At 35.0% G+C, this 7960-nt stretch overlaps 2 pseudogenes; one reads left to right on the top strand and one right to left on the bottom strand.

Moving 5' to 3' along the window:
* Positions 1-419: 419 nt before the first annotated feature.
* Positions 420-3045, top strand: LOC149553930 (putative aldo-keto reductase 2; annotated as a pseudogene).
* Positions 3046-4645: 1600 nt separating this feature from the next.
* Positions 4646-5127, bottom strand: LOC149553929 (geraniol 8-hydroxylase pseudogene; annotated as a pseudogene).
* Positions 5128-7960: the final 2833 nt, after the last annotated feature.

Raw genomic sequence — 7960 nt, 5'->3', positions numbered from 1 at the left:
AAGAATTTGGATCTTAGGATTCTTATTGGCAATGCGTTTCTTAATTGCTTTGATTACTTCCTTTGCTTGTCTATTCCAACACAATCATATTGACCAATATTGACCCTTCATTACTATCACCATATCCAAATGTCCATTTATAAGAAAGAACTTAGAAGACAGAGCTGTTAACCTGCTTTATAAAAACCATACCAACATCTCTTATGTGAACTCTATTCATATAACAAAGATGGGATTACATTCTTCGAACATGGACTACCATTAATGCATAATACAGAGCAACTAGAAATCAAATAATGTCAAATTGGATTTACAAAAGAGGATAACAGTGTATCAATATTTGCAAAGCATAATCAAGAAATCTGAACCTAAGGTGGATTAAAGCAATTTAGCATGATTCTATGCCTTGTAACTCAGAGATGAAGGTATTTCCAAATATTTTGTATGACTTCTCATGTTAGACAAAAGATTATACAGACACATCTTATAAATATAGCCAAGATAGAATATATGAAAAAAGGAGTAAGATTTCTTTGTGCCATTCAAGGTTCTTGGATAGGTAGCATGAATAAAATGAAATTCTTTCATTTCCTTAAAAATTCTTGAAATCCATGTTTGATTGTGACTACCATACATGTTGATCTGAGCATGCTTGGCTCCCAGTTACTGCTATGATATAGTTTAAGATTACTACTGTAACTAATAAGTGGTGATGTAGATGAGCAAATTTGGATAACAATTTCTATATGTTAGGTGTCGAGAAGCTTCACTTTACAATTTAAAAAATGGTTCTACCATACATGCTATTTTATTTTGTGTCATCTTGGAAAACATTGGATCATTCATGTAAACAAACCTAACAAGCTCTCTTGTGTGTTTATACTTAAGTTCTAACGTTTCTTTTCCAACCTACACTAGAAGACTCTTCTAAAAAGTAATTCAATATTATAACATAATTATGAGCTGTGGAAGCATCAACTGTATCAAATCCTTACATAGCTGAAAACTATATAAACCATCACTGAAAAGTGATCAATATTACTCAAAAGATGCATTTGTTAAAACCATTGATTGATCAAAAGATGCACATCTTGTTTCCAACTCGTACTGTTTCCATTTCTTAATCTATTAATTCTCTGAGCTTGATTGTTCTAACACTGTGCATAATGATTTTATTGTTCCTTCCTAAATAGGCTTTGAAAGGTATCAAAGAGAAGGTTCATATTATAACTAAGTTTGGATTGACTTGGAGTAATGGAGATTTGGTGTGAAGGGAGATCCTGCATATGTCAGGGCTGCCTATGAAGCAAGCCTCAAGAGGCTTGATATAGACTACATTGATCTTTATTACCAGCACAGGGTGGATATTACTGTACCCATAGAAGCTACTATAAGTCTTCGGATTCCAAACCCTTAACCTTGTACCAAAATACTATTTTGTCATGGTGCTGTAAGTTTTAAGATTCAAAATCTGTACTACTGTGACAGGTTTTTTATTTTAATCTTATTTATAAAATTTTGGGCAATGGTTTTTCTCCAAAAACTACATAGTTGAATCTTGAATTTGATTTGATGTGAGAAATATATTTTACATATCAATTCTTGAGATTGATAAGTATGAAATATTTTCTACAGCAAGTCAAATTGTGATTTTACTACAAGGATTCAACTGTGTGGTTTTCTAGTGAAACGTATTGAAACAAGTTATTTTAATAGTGGTTCACAAGAACTCATTTTTCATAAGAATGAATGGAACACGTAGTACTCATTACATTTAGATGATGCTCATAAGGTGAAGCATTAAGCCTTTCCAGAAGGTCACTAAGTGCAATACTACTCCAACTTATTGTCATGAGAGATGAGTTCTTATGAAGCTAATGTAACATGAGTCAATGAATTTGTCTCAGAAACAAAAAAATTAAAATTTCAAACCTCTAATTTCACTAGAAAATATGTGTCTAATAATCAAGGTTGTATGGCTTTGGAGGGCAAGATTGTATCCCTCTGGCTCTTTACCGACGCCTAGCAAAACATAAGAAATCTGATAACAAGCAAATCAATTTTCCTTTTATACAGATGGGTGAACTAAAGAAGTTGGTGGAAGAGGGAAATATAAAATATATGGGTCTGTTTGAAGCCTATACTTCAACAATCCGTAGGGCCCATGCAGTGCATCCAATCACTGTTGTGCAACTTGAATGGTCTCTCTAGAGTAGGGATTTTGAGGCCCAAATTATTCCCACCTCTAGGTAAATGTTGTGACGATATAATACCTCAACAGTCAGTGATTCAATGTTTACTTTATAGATTGCAGAGAACTGAGAATAAATATTTGTGAATTGGGTTTACAGTATATACCAAAAGTTGAAGTTTTTAATAAGATTTTTTTTGAACTTTGTTCCATTTGAACTTAGATAAGGAATACAAGCTTACTTATATTTATTTTATTTCATTTTATTCCATTCATAGGGAATTGGGGATTGGGATTGTTCCATACAGTCCTTTAGGCATGGGTTTCTTCAGCACAGGAGGAAAACTTCTTCAAAGTGTGACAGATAATGACTTCGTAAGGTAAAGGATAGGATTTTTTTTTCCATTTAATAATTGTACCATTTTAAAGATGATCTGATGTTGAGTTCAAACATTGAGACTGAACAACAAAGTAAAATCTAAACAAAAATCTACATGACAAGACTGACAATAAAGGTAAAAATTAAATTGATTTGATTTTGTCATTGTTGATTGTTTCATATCATAATAATTGATTTGTTAAATAGGGGAATCTGAGGTTTTAAGGTGAGAATCTTGAGCGAAACCAAGATCTATTACTAAAGCTAAGTAAGATCAGTTTAAGAAAAGGGTGCAACCCAAGCTAGGTTGCTCTTGCATGGGTTCAAGACCAGGGAAATGATGTTGTGCCCATTCCTGGAACCACCAAGATGAAGAACCTGGATGATAATATCTTCTCTCTCGATAAAATTGATAGCAGATGACATGAATGAAATCAAAGCCATCTTTCATGTAGATGCTGCAGCTGGAGACTGATACAGAGCTGTTGATTTGTAATTGACCTGAATAAATTCAGAAACGCCCCCATACAACACTCTCTATTGAATTAAAGCACGTAAATGTTTGTGTTCCAAAGCAAAAAAATTACAATTGAGCTAGATGAATAAAGGGCTCTGAAGAGTTAGCAGCATTAAAAAAAAAAGAATCTAAGTAAATGGATTTTTTAGCCTTGTACTATATCAGTTATAAATGTTTATTATTGAAAATGTAGTATTTTTAAAGTCTATTAATAGAGTATTTTCAGAGCCTATTAATAGAGATCTTTTGGTAAATGACTCTATAAAGAGTTTTATAAACCTGGTGGAAATATATTTCATTAATAGTAATGATACTGGCATTTTAACATTTATGCATGACAATATTTATGGACTAGTGATAAACCCAAACCCTTCCACATGGATCTTAAGTAGGAGTTAGTAATAAAGATCCAATAAATGAGTCGTAATGTCTCCAAGGTTCTCTTAGAGACTTCGATATTCAACCATTGTTACTCCACATAACTTGTGGGCTTGGACATCAGGATAACAATATGCCATTTATTATCAGTGCATGCCAAGGATACATTAGAGGTTTTCACCCCATATGTCAACAAATTCACGTTTCAAAGTAGATAATCTAGAATGTCCATCCGGTGCCAATTCATGTTTTATTATCAAGACAAAGCACAAGAACCCGTAGCTACAAATAAATCCAAATTTCCTTGAATTTCCTTGAAACAATATGAAACACACTCAAAGAAGTGGTATAACATTGAATAAGACCCATATTACATTACAAAAACCATATAAAAATCTCAAAGTCTTTCTAATACAAATTTCAAACTCGTTTATGATCATATTAATTTAAACAAAAATAAGTATATAATGGTAAGAAGTTGCATGCAGAAATTATTTATAATATTGCATTCAAATTCATTGATATGCACAGAAGTAGTGCCATGTAGAGTGCGGGAAGGGTCTATGTTGTATGGGTATGTCTCTCTTGATACAGAGGTGTGACACCTAAGAAAGAAATGGTAGCCCTCGTTCACTATGTTGTGTACACAGATGTCACTTTTCTTGATACTTTAGAGTCTTAGACACTAATAAAATTATTGTAGGGAAAGTCAGTCAACTTACTAAATCTATTATGACACCTCCATTCTAAACGGCATTATCATATTAGACTTTGTGAGCCAACGTATTGAAGAAATTACCTTAATATTGAAGAATTAATACAAGTGATGTTGCAGGTGTAGTGGGATTGCTTCCAAATTTTGACTCTTCCACAATACCACTCTAAATATATAGTCCATGTCTAGTTCCTTTGTGCTCATTCCATTAGGAAGACTCCAATCAAAGGAGTGAACCAGCGAAGCCAAAATTAAATGAAGCATCTTATCAGCCAAAGGAAGCCCTAGGCATATTCTTCTCCCTACTACAAATGGTATAAGCTCAAAATCTTGTCCCTTAAAGTCCACAGTAGCTCCCTCTCCCTCCAAAAACCTCTCTTGCATAAATTTGGAAGGCTCCTTCCAACACAACAGGATCCCTCACAATTGCCCACACATTAACCCATACTTGTGTGTCTTTGGGGATCACAAACCCCCTATTTCACAAGATCTTGATGCTTTATGAGGGATCAAAAGAGGACCAGGAGGATATAGTCGAAGCACTTCTTTCACCATTGCATGAAGGTAAGGTAGATGATCAATATCAGATTCCTCCACTCTTCTACTATGACCTACAACCTCCTCTAACTCCCCTTGGACTTTTTCCATTTTATCTAGATTATGAATGAGTTTTACCATTGCCCATTCTATTGTTGCACTAGTGATGTCAAAACCAGCAATTAACAGATCCTGCATTATCAAAACACCCCATCCTCATTAACCAATGCCGCCACTCTCATCTTCAGCCCTAACTTGGCCTCCTCATTAGCAGACGACAACATTGATTGCAAGGATTTCATTAACACCATCGCTGCCACACCCGTCTCCACGCACCCCCTATACATAGATGCCCCTTTCTCAAAAACCTTCGCCTTTGCCTCCTCCAACCTGTGAAACCCTTCCTCCATTTTTGTCCTCAGCAACAATGAGTTTTTCCCACTTTTTAAAAAAATTTAACATATGAAGCCCGTGTTGGTCGAAAATTTGACCAACACGGGCATGAATTTTTAAAAAAAGATATTTTTCCTTGCATATTTCGACCAATCTAAAACATTTTAATAGATGGTCAAAAATTTTGGTCGAAAATTGGGGTCAAATGTACTAGTGATAGAGCAGAACAATTCAAATGATGGCAATGTCACTCAAGAAGTGGGTGACTCCACCATTTCCAACTAGATTCTTGGAAGGAAGGATTGGAACTACATCTTCAAGCTATATCTAGAGTAGTTCCAAATGGAAGAAAGAAGAAGATCCAAACCAGTATTTTAGATACAAAAGGATCACTCGAGTTCAGTTCATACCAAGCAAGGTTAGTCATAGACTCAACTGAGCTAGGTTGGGAGCAATGTAAGTTTGTTTGATCACCGAGTCACAAGTTTCTACCAAGCTAGTGAGTGGATGATAGTATGTCATGCACTACATTAGTATGGTACCTAGCATTAATGGTGAATTTAAATCAAAAGGGGTAGAATTTGACTCCATTTTTCACCGTGTCTTCAGTATTCATAGAGAAAAGAGATTTATAGGTGCACACAAGAAATTCCAAGTGATTTCAAGAAAATTTGTAGCTAAGGAATTTATTCAAAAATTTCCATCACTTACCAAGCAACAATGACATAAAAAAGCACCAGCAATAGCAAGGCAAAGAGGAGTTTAGAGATGTTGGTCAAGGGTGTAGAGTGGAAAGCACCAAATTTCAAACTTGTTCTAGCAGTGGCAAAGGCACTCGACCCTAATGGTGTGCAATCCCAAATTCCACCAAAGGTACTATTAATTAACAATATCTGCACTCATTTTAAGTGTTCAATTCAGGAGACAAGAACCCTAGAAATAGATAGTGCTTTAGAGAAAATGTGTGTTGATGGCTCATTGAAACCCGAGCACAAGCATCTTGAAACAAAAGGGTTGACACATATCACACACTTGCTAAGAAGTTTTCAGATAAAATGGATTAGGTATATTCTTAGCCACATACAAAATGGTCAATTATGGTTAGAGTAGCCTGTATTGATAACCAAAAAGATGATTCACAAGATTACTAGCCTTCCCATATTGAGCAAAGAAACATCTACCAAAACCCTAGGTCAAGATGAACTCCAGAAGAGAACCCTAGCCGAGTGGGATGGTAGAGGTTTGAAAATTAGTACCATTTTTGATGTGGAGTTGAGGTTTGGTATCCATGTAATTTCCCACAAGATCTACTTTACTAGTCATTTAAATAGCATGCCATGTGAGACAGTGGACTTAGCGTTCAAAGTTGTGAAGAAACACATGGAATTTGATCTATCAGAGTTACTACTCAAACAATTAAAAAAGAATATGGATAGTATCCGAACATGAAAGAACAATCCTTGTAAATTTGGTTCTTTGTTGACGTGCCTTTTCTTTTATGTACAAAAATTATTTCTATCCAAAGGTTTTATCATGTGGAGAAAGGATGTTCCCATTTTGTATCAGATAAATGAGTTTATTGTAGAAATGGGTGTAAATTTTGACAACATTATGGACAATTATTTTGACAATTTCAAAGAAAGGATGAACAACAGGTTCAAGATTCCTCCTAAACTTATTGAGGATTATAAAGATGATGTGTGTTTCATGTCAGACTATGATAGAATATACATTTGGGCAGTCAGGCCTTGAGTTGCATGGGTGAAACCTCTTTCTTATGAGGTCAATATTGATAAGACCAGGGACATCATTGAAGCATTAGTAAATAAACTTGTAGACCCTAAGCAACTAGTATTTGGCACATATGATGAGGCAAAAGCCAGAATTGAACTAGAAATCAAGCTACCTCAAGCAATTAGCAAAGGTAAGAGGAAAATAGCTAAGATGATAACTTCCATTGGTCCCTTAATGCTTATTCAGGGAAAAGGAGAGGATGAAGAAGAAGAATAAGGAGAAGAGAAAGAATTTGAAAAGGAGGCAGAGCCAACAAAGAAGAAGGGCAGGGTAATTATTACCAAGCTACTAAAGGCCTCCATAGCTATTTTCACCAGGAGAGGCAAAGGAAAAGGTAAAGGCGAAGTTATGTTTAGTAAGCCTCCATTTACCTTCCAAGAAAGGCTAAAATAGATGGAAGGAGCTGGCATCACAAACTTCAAGGCTCTAAATTTTGAAACTAGAATTGATGCTAAGAAGATGCAGATTGAGGAACTAGTACTCACCAAAATGGGTAAGTGGAAGTATTCCCTAGACTAGATTGCTCTCCAAATCTCAAAAGAACTATTAGTAAGATTGTAGCTAAGGTGGGCATCAGATGCATAGATAGCCAAGGATATCTATGAGCAATATTTAAGGAAACTATTGCCAAATCTTACTGGTGCAGAAGTAAAGGCAGCCATGAAGAAAAATGAAGGTAAAATGATGATTAGATTCCACACATGTTTGATTTTAATCAAAGACATTGAGCATGTTGTAAGAGATGCAAAAAACATGTGGAAGAATATCTATCATCTGTTGGAATATTCAAATATGAAAAGAGTACTTATGAGAGGGGGGGGCGGGTGTGAATCATAAGTATCACACTTTAGCCAATAAAATTTTTAACTAAAAGTAAATTGCATGCATGTAAATACATCAAATAAACATGTAACAAAACTCATGCATCAATAAATCATAACACTGGAATTTGGTAACCCAAAAACCCTCCAGGAATAAAAGGTAAAACTGGGCTGGGGATGATACCCACAAAATTTACTACAGCAATATTATTCAACCACTTCTGATGGTTTGCCC

This window comes from Cupressus sempervirens, chromosome 6 (assembly GCF_028749045.1).
Source record: "Cupressus sempervirens isolate cs-2001-9-10 chromosome 6, ASM2874904v1, whole genome shotgun sequence".
Classification (NCBI taxonomy): domain Eukaryota; kingdom Viridiplantae; phylum Streptophyta; class Pinopsida; order Cupressales; family Cupressaceae; genus Cupressus; species Cupressus sempervirens.
Note: the sequence above shows the minus strand (reverse complement) of the source record. Positions and strands in the feature narration are given on the sequence as shown.